The sequence below is a fragment of the Anthonomus grandis genome, chromosome 3, assembly GCF_022605725.1.
Source record: "Anthonomus grandis grandis chromosome 3, icAntGran1.3, whole genome shotgun sequence".
In the NCBI taxonomy this organism is placed as follows: Eukaryota; Metazoa; Arthropoda; class Insecta; order Coleoptera; family Curculionidae; genus Anthonomus; species Anthonomus grandis.
Window position 1 is genome coordinate 23939853 of NC_065548.1, and position 13120 is coordinate 23952972.

General features: G+C 32.4%; 1 protein-coding gene across 4 annotated transcripts in view; it reads left to right on the plus strand.

Moving 5' to 3' along the window:
* LOC126734286 (uncharacterized) overlaps positions 1-13120 on the plus strand; it is a 106858-nt gene that overhangs the window by 78013 nt on the left and 15725 nt on the right. Inside the window, exon 1 of one of the 4 annotated variants that reach the window (XM_050437843.1) lies at positions 1237-1337. The exons of the other annotated variants lie outside the window; for them this stretch is intronic. The gene's annotated coding sequence lies outside the window, so the exon portion shown is untranslated. Of the gene's footprint in view, positions 1-1236; positions 1338-13120 lie in introns of those variants that run through there. 4 annotated transcript variants of the gene reach the window in all.

Below are 13120 nucleotides of genomic sequence, written 5' to 3' on the forward strand. Positions count from 1 at the left end.
TGTCCCACTTCAGCAATGTTACTACCATCAAAGAAGTAATATATTTGAGTATTATTAACAAAAGAACTAAATATAAATTTGAAAAATTTATGAACTCAACATTCTGTGAAGTACCCGAAAATCTCTCAGCCTATTATTTATTACCTGAATTAATTCTCCGAAACTTGAGAAGCAAATACCATATAGTACGAGAGTAATCATTTAAATGAAAATAATACAATTTTAATGTATATACAAAAATTTGATGAATAATCATGTCAAATGCTTGAAGGACACAATCATATTATCCAACATTGGTTAAAAACCTCTGAATACTTATTAAATTAAAATCTTGCAAACATTATTAACATAGTGAGTAAAATACATATTTAACAAACAAATGAGAAATGTCTCTCCCAGAATTTAAGATCCATGAGTAGATTAGGATTAAGAAAACAATAATATAAATTGTTCCTATTTATTAGCTTAAAGCAAATAAAAAGCAAATATTACAAATAGAAAAACAAACTGACATAAAAGCAGAGCTCTTACAAAATAAAACATTATTATCAAACTCATTCAGCAAATTTTTGATCTTATACAAACAAGATCAACGAAACAATAAATCCTAATTTACCCCACCAGAATTCAATAAAACCAAACCAAAGAGCGAAAATAACCCCCAAAAACATTTATTACAATAGCCAAGTGAATCCTCTAGCCCTTATGCGGTACTTTGAGAGGGTGCGAAAAGCTATAAAAGAAAATATTAAGGGCTGCATTGTGCCTTCCGAGTAGATGCCCCCGAGAATAGAAAATAGGAATATAAAAGTCCGACTTGCTCTAGGTATGAGTCTAAAGCGTGTAGAATAAAATAGAATTTACATGTGAAAGAGCCCCTCGGTGTATAGGCGCAACTCGACCATTTGAATAAGTAATCAAATTGCGAAAATGAAAATTATTTATTATACGAATTATTTTTAAAGTTGCTTTTTGAATCACGTCGGAAAGCAACTGACCCGTTTAAATTTGTATACACAGAGTGAAGATGTAAATTAGAGTTAATGTCTTTGTAATTAAAATGACGTGATTAGCCGTAGCAGGTGTGACAGCCAGACGACCTTTCCTAAATCAAGTTTACTATGGCATCTTACTTTGGATTTGGGTTGTAGAAATATTTTGGCTGAATGCCAACATCGGTCTGTTTGAGATATGAACCTATTGTCATTTTATATTTAGAGGGATCTCAGTCGCTTGTCCTTTAAGTTTTAGTTATGAATTTCACGATATATGTTGATCTTTAGATGACTATTATTACAATTAAAGTTAAAACAGGTGGTGGTTAAGTTATATTTTTGGTAAGATATGTCACAGAAAACCGCTGCTTCGCTATTATTAACCTAGATTTATTTGTAAATCAAACATAAAATTCTTTAAACACGCTCAGAGAGAATAGGGAATATAAAAATTGATTAGATAATCAAGGGTTCAGAGCTTGGAATAACCCAAGTAGATTTTAGGTATGATTATAGGTAGGTTGCTGTTGTCTATGACGTATGAATTGCAATAGTTAGTTCCTCCAAAAATATTTCTGATAAGGTGAGACTGATGGACTATCTTTTTCGGAAGAGATTTTATTAAAGAATACAAGGTTGGTTGCAGTTTAAGGACGTTATCGGGAAAGAAAAATTAAGAGTTTACAACTGAGAGGTTATGAAGAGGGGTAATAATATGATTAAATAGAGTCCTGTTGAAAGTTTGAAGCAATGTTCAATATATTAGGATCAATTTTTAGTTTGCTCTAGGATAATAGTTGTTCTCTTAGCCGATACCATAGACAATCATCCAAAATATTTATTCTAATAGAATAATTGGGTTGTTTAGCTAGGTACTTCATTTTTAGGTAATGTAATAATTGGATACAAAATGGGACAGATATGTATAATAATCTCAATAATCAGTTCTAAAAGTTCTAAATTGCCTAGTAACTAAGCAAAGAAATTAACAAATTTTGAAATTAAGCAAGGATTTTTTAGATTAACTCCAAAACATTAGGCATGATAATTAGTACTGCTATAAGTTATATGTTTATAGTTCCTGTGATATAGACACCTATAATTAATCTTTTTAAATTTTCGTCTTGTAAAACTCAACTTTTTTAATGCTATTGTAACCCACTGCTCTAGAAGTAATTATTGATTTTACCATCATGATATACCTTTATCGCAGTATTTTGAGATGCATCTTCAGTTTTTACCCGCCAGGTTTTTGCAAGCCATGGTAGAATTCATAGTTTTTCTTGACTACAATTAATGATTATAGATTATTATTAATTAATAATTTTAGACGACTTTATTAGCTAAGTTTTTCGTTCAGTATCACCTCCAAGGATTTAGTTGTTTTTATTTATTTTACAACTTTTTCACTGAGCAATGATGAAAATAACATTAGAGTATCCTGCTGAAACTAAGTTTCTTCATCTGTAGTAAATAAGGAAATAAACAAGGTATTTACTAAGGTTTATTCTAGAAAATATTACGCTAACTGAGCTGCAATTTTATCGTATCATCAGTTTTATTTTAATTTAACTAAAACTGACTACACGTTACATTCATTTGCATATCATTTTTAGCAGACACATTTTTATTGAATATTGACTTTATTATAGTCCTGTATTACCTGGGTATAAGTCACAAATGCTATCTATCTTACGACTCTCTTACGACTTAACCAACCTGATTGGTGCAACTACCAAGGTAAAGGGAGGTTTCTGAAAACCTATAAACCTAAATTTAGTCAAAAACTAAGGAACCTCAACCGGAAAGCTAAGTGGATTTAAAGGATAATAATTGGTTTACTTACAGGAAACCGCAATACTTATTAGAATCGCAGATTGCAGCCTCTTTAGGTTTATTTTTTTAAACATTACATTAGTTAATACTGCCAACTCCAATTTACCGCAATAGATGTACATTTTAACACTTTATGGGTACTGCATTAAACTGCAAGTTCATGGCTATGGAGAAGAAAAGTTAATATTATGTTCGTAAGTGACTTGGCTTACTATGGAACCTACATTATCTTATTTAAACTTAAAGATGATTGGTTATAATGGTTATTTCATAGCAAACAATGTTTCGCCAAGCTACTTTTTACGACCACTAAATTAAACCAACAAAGCAACATAGAAAATTGTAATACTAAGAGATCTAAGTGCTGGCCGAAGGACCAGTCAAACATAATGATTTATCAATTTAATTAGATAGAATATGGAAATGTATTGAAAAGCGAATATACTCTAAGAATTTAGGCAACTACAAAAATCTTAACTGGTATACAGAAACAAATCCTACATTTTCCATACGCCTAAAATGAAATCTTTACCTCAACTCTTACGTATCATTGTAATAGTAGAGTAAACATCCGAAAATCACTAGCATTTCCCTAAAAGTTGATAAACTGTTATGCTTAACCCAGCCCCTTAGAGTAAGTTCCTAATGGGGTAAGTACTCACCCCAACAGCAAAATTTCCAGGACCAGGACTTGTATCTTTATGTCTTTTAAGATAAAAGTTAAATTCTGAAAATGAAATTGGTTGGCTTAAATAGTGGCAAATACCCGATTGTTTTCTCGGAATATCTTGGTAAACCAAAATAGGTGCTACTTTATTTAAAAATTCACTAGCAATATCATTAGTTGCTAGCATTATGTTACTGTCAACTAAAGATTTCCGGATGCAGTTTAACTAATTCCAAATTTTTGTTGGAGAGCTTTATGCATGATACAACTCACAGAGTTGCTGCTCAATTTTCATCTTGTTTAAAGAGCCACTATTCGTTATAAAAACCGAAGTAATTTTAAAGACGTATCGTTATCCCTCGAAGCAGTTAACCATCCGATACAAATCGATATGGAAAGTAAACGTAAATTATCTTTTTTAAAACACAATAATATTCTAAACAGATTTCAGCTTGGTTTCCAACAGGACATCAGCATAAACCATGCCATGTACAACTTCCTTCATAACATCTACTGCCTCATTAATGGTGGTGAGGCTTCTGCCGCAGTGTTTTGTGACTTGCCAAAAGCATTTGACTATACCAGTCACGATCGTCTATTGCGGAAGCTACACCATTATCAATTTAGAGGGATATCTGCAGAGTGGTATCCTTCTTATTTGGAAGGTCCAACATTTATATGTGCATTCTGTGTCTCCTGTACATCAATTTTGACCTCGATATATAGGGAAAATTTACATTATTTGCCGATGATACGACCCTTTTGAGGCACAGCTCAGACATTGGATCTTTGGGAGCCACAATGGCGGATCTGCAGATCAATGGTTTGCATCAAACTTACTGTCACTTAATACTCAGAAGACCAAATTAATGAGTTTTGAGTGTGTTCTTGATAAGGTTTTTGTTGGTGATTTGCCAGTGAAATCAAATAATGAGTCGAAGTTTCTAGGGCTGGTTATTGATAGGGAATTAAAATTAGAGGAATATGTAATAGCGATTTATCTGTAAAGTTATTTGAAAACACCTTTTTCAGATTTCTAGAGGGTCATGGTAATTTTAATAAATATTTACATACATAAGGAATAAATGACTCATATATATGTAATTATATGAGTCATTCAACAGTTGTCTGGTTGTCAAATCATCAGTTGACAACCAGTCAACTGATGATTTGAACCATATTTTATTTGAATGCGAAAATAATTTTCACGCAGTGATGTTTCTGTATATATATTGGCAGAGCTCGGCTTGCTTCCTATTTGTCATACCTTACTTACGTAAAGGTAAACGTAATTGTGAACGATAGAATGAGTCTATTTTCCTAAAATTGTTTAAATTGTCAAAAAGGAAAATATAGCTTAAACGTATATGCACTAGTTAATAATTTTAGTTACTTGAAGATCTCTTTGTTTTTTCCCTATTGGTTACCTACCTTTCCAAGCCCTCCTAAGTTTTGTCTTTTAAAAAATGTCCTGCATTGGCTCCAGGACGAGAAGCGTGTGACCCTGTAGTATTAATCTTTTTTGCACTATTCCTTTTTTTATACTATTTTTATCAGATACAATAAGAAACAATGTCATATTAACCAATAGTATAATTTTTTAAATAATATATTAGCAACCTGTTTTATTATGAATGAGTTCCTATATTGGAACACGTAGCAAAATATGCCAAGCACAAGGCCAAAAAAGAAAAAACGGTTACTTTCCAATTTTTCCATGATTTCAAGTTCACTAGATATTTTTATGTAGGCATATTGTGGTGTTTGCCACCTTCAGTTTAGGATGGTTCAGATCTTGTGAGAATTTTGTAACTACCATTAACTTGGTTTTCTTTAAGTTAATTTTTTGATTTGTGTGGGACGTGGACTTGTTTAAATGATGACATAACTAAAAGTATCTCTAGATATCAAAATGTCTATAGCCGATGAAAAGGAAAACTCTTGGCTTAAGATACCTCTTCTGTAAATATCATCAAATATCTAAATATGACATAGCTAACTAGAATAATTGGGCTAGGAAGGCGAGCAAGAACCTTAGAAGATATAAAGGATTATTTTACAATAGTTAGAAGGCTAGAAGACAAAAATACTTTATTGCCAAAAGAATAAAAAAATATCTTTAAAAACCTGCAACAAATGTGAAAGATATTTGAGAAACCTAAAAAAGTAACCTATAAAGTATCCTTGAAGAGCAATAATATGAGAAATAATAAATAGTTAAAAACTGTAATGAATGATAAAATCAATTAAAAACATAAGATTATGGTGGTGAAGTAATTTTTAAATAATTATTAATCAGTTTTTAAAGAGCTTGTTCTTATTTTCAATTAAATTACAAATAATACTAACAGAAAGACTAAGAAAATGAAAAATCTAACAATTTAAAAATAAGAAAATCAATAGGCTACTAAAATTTGTTACAAAAAGTTTTTCTTAAAAATCTTTAGATTTGAATAAAAAAGGTCTTCTCAAAAAAATATTCGCAGAGAATCAAGGATATATTAAAAATAAAATAAAATAGAAGTGAATAAAGAAATATATTTTTTATTCCAGATTCAGAGGTATAACCACATCCAAATCACATTAAGGCTATTTTGAAAAAGAATAAACCTAGAGGAGAAAAAAAAATAGAATCTTACCTGCATCCAAGAGCAAGAAGTACTTAAATTCTGATATCAAGTAATCAGATCACTTTAACGGTAGAGCTTTAAATTCCTTTTTATTTAAGCTCGAGCTCAATTAAAATAAAAAGTAGATAAAGCAACAAAAATTTGTTCTCCAAATTATTAACCCAAATTTAATGCGTCATATTACGCCTTAGCAAGAAAAAGAACCTCACAGTACGAAATTATAATTAAATGTAAATACCTCTAAAATAATATTGAGGGCGATTATATTAATGGTTTTTGTATCATAAAACAACATTCTTTCAATCTCCGTTTATCACGAATTCCAAATTTTAAACATACGACTTGAAGGCAGTTTATTCACACCTGTCCTGGCGGATGACACTCCCGACGGGTCGAAAGTTTAATACAAACTTCTTTAATAACTTCCATTATTTATGCGTAATATCTTAAAGATCGCGGAACCTAATTTATGCGGAATTACCCTCTTGAAGTTTCCGCTTATGAATTATTATCACCCGAAATTTTTAGGAGACTTGCCGCCTCGGTTATTTCCAGACTTAATTTTAATTTATTATCATTTGCTATAAAACGTTCAGTGGCTTTTTTAGTGTTCTTTTGAATTTTCTCGTGCTTCTATATATTAAATTTTTTATACTATCGCCTTTTTAAATACTTAGCGATTTAGTATATTTTTTTATTAAAAATAATATATACATTTTTATTTTTATTTGGTTACAATTTTTAAGCCAAAAATGAAAAAATTGTAGCAACATTTTTAAAGTATAAATATTTCTGAAATAACCAAACAAAAATTCCGCCTTTTCTACATGAAAGCAAAATCGAAAATTAATGTAATTTTATTTCGGTATACTAAGAAAGGAGGAGTCTTTTGAAAAGGAAGGCAAATGGATATTTGGGGCCTTTTTTTTGCTTATAGGGTTAACTTTTATAGTTGATGTTGACTTTTGTATTTATATCCGTATTTTGGCACCTAAACAAATCCGCAAATACTCATAGCTATTAAAGATACGTTAAAATTTGTATAATCTGACATAGGCACTAAACAGTTGTTCCGTACAATCACGGCTGTCGCGCCATTTTAATTACCACAAGTAAAATAAAATTAAGATCTTAACTTTGTTGTTGCCTGGTGAACGCTTCGCTTGTATTTTTGATTTAAATCGACCAAGTCAGTTTAAGAAAGTGACTTTAAGGCGCCAGCAATTAAATTTTTTCATTTTTATTTATCAGCTTTTGAGAAAAGGGGAAATACTTAAAATTTTACGTCATGAAATAAAAGATTTTAATAAAAGAAATTTACTTATTAAAAAGAATTTTCGATCTGCAAAATAAATATTCAAAAGAAAACATAAAACAAGCTAATGACCTAAACTGAAAAGAAATAGAAAAAAGAACAAGGTTAGTTTTTTTATTTCCTAGTGCTGAGCCTATAATAGACGTATTGTGCTCATCTCATTATGTATAAATTATCTATCCAGCATAATACTTCCCTGGCCTTCATTAGCCTATACAGGACTATTGCTGCTATAGTATTTAGTTATTTTAAATCTTTTCTCTTTCCCAAATATTTATTGCTTTCTGCGACACTACATGTCTCAAAAGAGTAGGTTATTGGTCAGATAGTTTCTGATTCCTTTTTGTAAAGATTACAGTCCGTTGTAGACACCAATTTTCCTAAAGTATCCCTTTTATGTTATATGTCCTTTGTTGTCAGTTTCTTTTTTGTGAAGATTAGATAATCTGTAGACATTTCTTCATTTATTGAAAATTATATAAACACGTTGTATATTCAACTGTCATATTTCTGACTAGTGAATTTGATGTCGTTTCTTTTCAGAAATTCAGGTTAGTATTTCTCGGCGCGTACCAACAAAAGGACTAGCAGATTCTCTTTTAGTAAGTTTATCTACTTTTTAATTTTTTGATACGCAGCTATCTCACACAACCTTTATACTGTTACGTCTTACCAACTTATTTAGTTTCAGTATCATATCGTATATATCAGTTTTGATGTAACTTTGGTACTAGCAAGTGGTTTAAGGCTACCTGGCTATCGATCTTTATTAGGATCTGCATGACTTTATAGATATTTGCGAAAAATATTACGACCAATAAATTGAAATCACGATAAAAATAAGTAAAAAAATCAAGAAGAAAAGTAGAAAAAAGTATAAAAGAATAGTACAAAAAGCTTCTCTGAAAACTGAGATCAGAAGAGCCAAAAATAAATAAGATAATAATATAAAAATGTATGCATCTTTCTTTTGAATTTAGATGTCTTAGCTATATTCAAATCAATTTTAGGGTATTTTAAAGAAAATACTTAAAAAAAAATAAAAAAAGCAATGAATTGTAACTTGCGCCTAAGAGAAAAAACTACTTAAATATTTATTCTAGCTCAAGGTCAAGTTAATTGAAAAGTTATAATACTTCCTCAGAAAATAAGTGGGTTATTTGCATAATATTTACTAAGCTATTAATAAAAGAGCAAATAGTTGATTTGCTTTTCGGCCGCTATTGATCTTCATACTGAAACCCTGTTTTAATTAATAGGATAAATAATTGACCCAGAGTAATGTCAAACATGTGATGTGAGTGGCCCATAAAAGTAATATATTAGAAACTTAGCTCCCGGTAATAGATTGGTATTGCTAAGAGTATAATCGAGCTAAGTAAGTAAGTTTGGTCGAAACTCGGCATATAATGAAAAATAGACGTGGTTCTTCATATATAAAAACACTGACTTTATTTTACTTGCATTAGCCAATTAATACAAAATTAAATATAGATAAAAACAAAGTGTGTATTGAAACGTCTGCTTGCTAAATCTCGACTGTTCTCTTGCTATTCCTTCTTCTCCATTACGTCACGCTCACGACGTGTAACTTTGCCAACGTTCATAATGTCTTTTAAGGCGCGTTTAGACTTTAGAAACTTTGAATTTAGAAACTTTACATGGATGACAAGTGCTGACTTTGAATACTTACTGAGGTTGGTAGCACCAAAAATTGCTAAAAAGGACACGCAGTTAAGAGAAGCTATATCACCACGAGAACGTCTGGCGATAACTTTACGTTTTTTGGCGACCGGAGATTCCTTTGGCAGTCTGCAGTACCTGTTTAAAGTATCCAAAGCATCAATTAGTAACATTATTCCAGAAGTATGCCTAGCCATTACAGACGTACTTCGGGATTACATAAAGGTAAGTAAAATTTCTAGAAATCTTTATTATACTTATTATATTGACATAGTACCTTCGATAATACATATATATATATATATATATATATATATATATATATATATATATATATATATATATATAAGAGGTATTCGTTCTATAAGTTTTCTTCTCTAAACTGATTCAAGTACTGGCTTATAGCCGAATCAGTCGATGATGGATTATCATAATAGGAGGTGGCTGTAGATGCGCTAGAAGTTTGGACAGTGAGAGGAGATAAAAGTGGCGTGTTTTGAAAGTGCGGATATGGAGCTGGTGTGCTTGAAGTTGTGAAAGTGTAATGTGGATGCTGTGGAGTGGTATATAATGTGGTAACAGGATATGGTGGTAATAAGGCAGCTACAGTGGAAGGACGATCGTAATAACCCATATCAGCTCTGAATAGCACAGTGTTAATCTCATGTTCTACTAATGTTTCTGCTGGAATCACTCAAGTTTTTGGCCAATGTGCTGATAATAACCAGAATATTTGTTTTCACTTCCGTTGCGTTTAGAACTGGATTACACGATCTCAAAAGCTTTTTGCATTCTTGGGTCCTCTGTTTGCTGTGTTCTCTTCTTTTGTATATTTACCAAGTTTGGTTGTGAAGCAGTAGTGAACCGCGACGGCAAGCTTTGAGTAAATGGAACCGGGCTCATGTCTCTTTCCTCATCCTCCAAATGCGACTGCAGCGGCTCTTGTTGACTTTACTCTGAAACCTCTTGGTCTGGTCCTGCTTCGTCCTACAAAAGTCCATTTAAGCGTTACTTAAGTAGTTTATAATAAATTATATTACTATATTATTATGAACTAATAACTAATAATATAAATAATTAGAAATATGTTTTTATCTTGTTTCAGATGCCAAAGACGCCAGAAGAATGGATGTTGGTATCGGAGCAATTCTACAAGATGTGGAATTTTCCAAACTATCTAGGAGCCATGGACGGTAAACATGTCGTACTGCAAGCCCCTATTAAGAGCGGAAGCGAATTTTATAACTACAAGTCATCGCATAGTATTGTAATGTTTGCATTGGTAGATGCCACTTTCAACATAATCTTTCTTAATGCTGGTACTCAAGGACGAATCTCGGATGGGGGAGTTTTCAGGAAAACAGAGCTGCATCAACATCTTGTGAGAAAAACATTAGGACTACCACCTCCGAAGGCTTTGTCGGGAAGACACACCGAAGTTCCGTATGTTATTGTTACCGATGAAGCATTCCCTCTGGAGGAAAATATATTGAAGCCGTATTCAGGAGTTCACCCTGGAGGATCAACAAAGAGGATTTTCAACTATCGGCTTAGCAGGGCACGCAGAATAGTTGAGTTAGTTTTAGTTGAATTAGAGTTTTTGGAATTATGTCAGCAGTGTTTAGAGTATTGCGTAAGCTCTTGTTGTTAGAACCGGAAAAGGCACAGATCGTGATTATGGCAGATGCCTATCTTCATAATTTTTTACGCCGCCATACTTTAAGCAATACCTACACTCCCCAGAATTTTTTGGACACTGAAAATTGTGGGGCATTAGTAAAAGGCCAATGGCGTCGAGAAATAGCCACAAATAGTCAAAGTTCGATGCTGCCAATGATAGTTATACCTCGAAGATCTTCACGTACAACACAGATCATCCATGACGAGTTTGCAGACTTTTTGTAACCACCGGGGCTCTCGCTTGGCAAGACACCTATGCATAACTACTACTACAAAGTACAGGGTTGTTTTTAAAATTCCTATGCGCTCGTACAAATATACGGGGTGTCAATTAAGTTCCGGAACGACTAAATATTTCTCAAACGCGCCTTTTACACAAAAAGTGACCCATACGCGAAATATTCAGCCATTCCGGGACTTAAGTGACACCGGCAAATATACCGGATTTGCTACACGTAGATTTTTACCTTTTTGTAAATGTGTATAAATATACCTATAATATGCATAACTGTTTCTAAATTACTTACATTTTCTGTGTTTAATCCTCTCCTTGGTTCATCTCTATCAATTAAGTTGCATGCTGTTGCATTGCATGCTGTCAAACGCGAACCATTTCGATATGTAAATATTCTTTACACCTGACAACAAAAATAAACAATTCAACACATTCAGCAATACGATTTTTGTGTTCAAATTACCCTTTCCTGTTTCTTCGCTGCTCGTTATTTTGGATTTCTCACGTCGGAACGAGCCCAGTAAACTTTTCATTTTTTTTTGCGCTTCTTCAACATAAAGCTGTGGCAGATTCACATTCCGAACAAGACTTTCCCATACGTCATTTTTTTAAATTTTTGAATAATATTCTGGGTGCTTTACATTCCAAAGTATTTCAAATTTTCTATATTCTTCAATCAACACAAGAGCAGTATCGTTATTCCTCCTCATATTTGCCAAAACACGAGGCGCACACTGACCACCCAGCTAAACTCGTTCAGACTGAGCGTTCGCCGGTTTATTAATTCCTTTTGAGCACGGTCCCGAGCGTAGCCGATCGAGAGTTCTAGCCGTGACACTGGTTTCGTGGCGTCAAAATTGAAGCCGAGATTTGGTGGCGCACGCCGTACAGTGGAACGACTAAGTGGACTTAATAATTTTTACATTTTACAAGATAATAATTTTTTTTTTATTATTACGTATTTTTAGGTATAAAATAAATGTTTTAAATATTTTTTATTATTTATTTTATGGGAAAATATACATAAACGGTGTTTCAAATTCGTCTACCCTCAAAATACGAAAATGGATAATTTACCCCAAAGTTGCACAATATTTACTTGTAAAAGAATATGCTATATAAAAAATATATATATTATATTTTATGTGGTTTTGAAGATTATTGAAAAAAAAAACAAATTTTCAAAAACTTATTCTTGACACTTTTGTGGGTTATCTTGGTTGCTATGGGAAAGTTTTTGCATTGCTGTATTACTTTTTCGTAAAAATGTTAATGCCGAAAACAAAATTAGGTAGGTACCTACGGCAAATTTTTGTTGCTTATTTAAAAAATCGAAAATTTGAATGATTCCGAAGATAATAAAAAAAAAACAAAAAAAAAATTTAAATCCATTTTAATTTTTTCTGAGCTTAAACAGGAATGCAGCAAGAGGTAAGCATTATTCTAAATAAAATTAAGATTGTAAAATGTAAGTTAAAAATAAAATTGTTAATTTGCCCACCTAATTTAAATACCGAATTTTTATTCTTTTTAAAACTCAAAGCGAGTATCAAAATAGTTTTGTAGTTTAAAATTTTAAATGCGTTATCTTACTATAAACTACAATAATAACTGCAGTAAAATATTATTTCGAATCAACGCAAAATATGTGCCCCAGCGCGGAATTTTTGCCATCGCGATGCGGTCGTCGCCTCGCATGACTTCGGCTTCTGCTGTGAGGTATCAATGGAAGCGGGGATAAGTGTCCAGGCTAGAACTATTGATCGGCTACGTCCCGAGACCGACACTCGACAGCCGGCGGATCGCGTGCGTGGCTACTCGCGCACGGTAACGTACAGGCTGAGCATGCGCGCACAACAGTTTACATTTGAGCATTCGCGGTAGATCAGTTCGTGCGCGCTCTAGTCTAAACTCGCCTTTATATTAGCAAAAGTTAATTGATGAAAAACAGTGGCGGGGCTCTAAACCCAGCAAAGCGTACTGGAAAAATACTTACGAAGAATTAGGAAACACAGTTTGTATAATTTTTTAGTTATCCACGCTAGTTTATAGAAAAAAATATATATATCCATATTATAG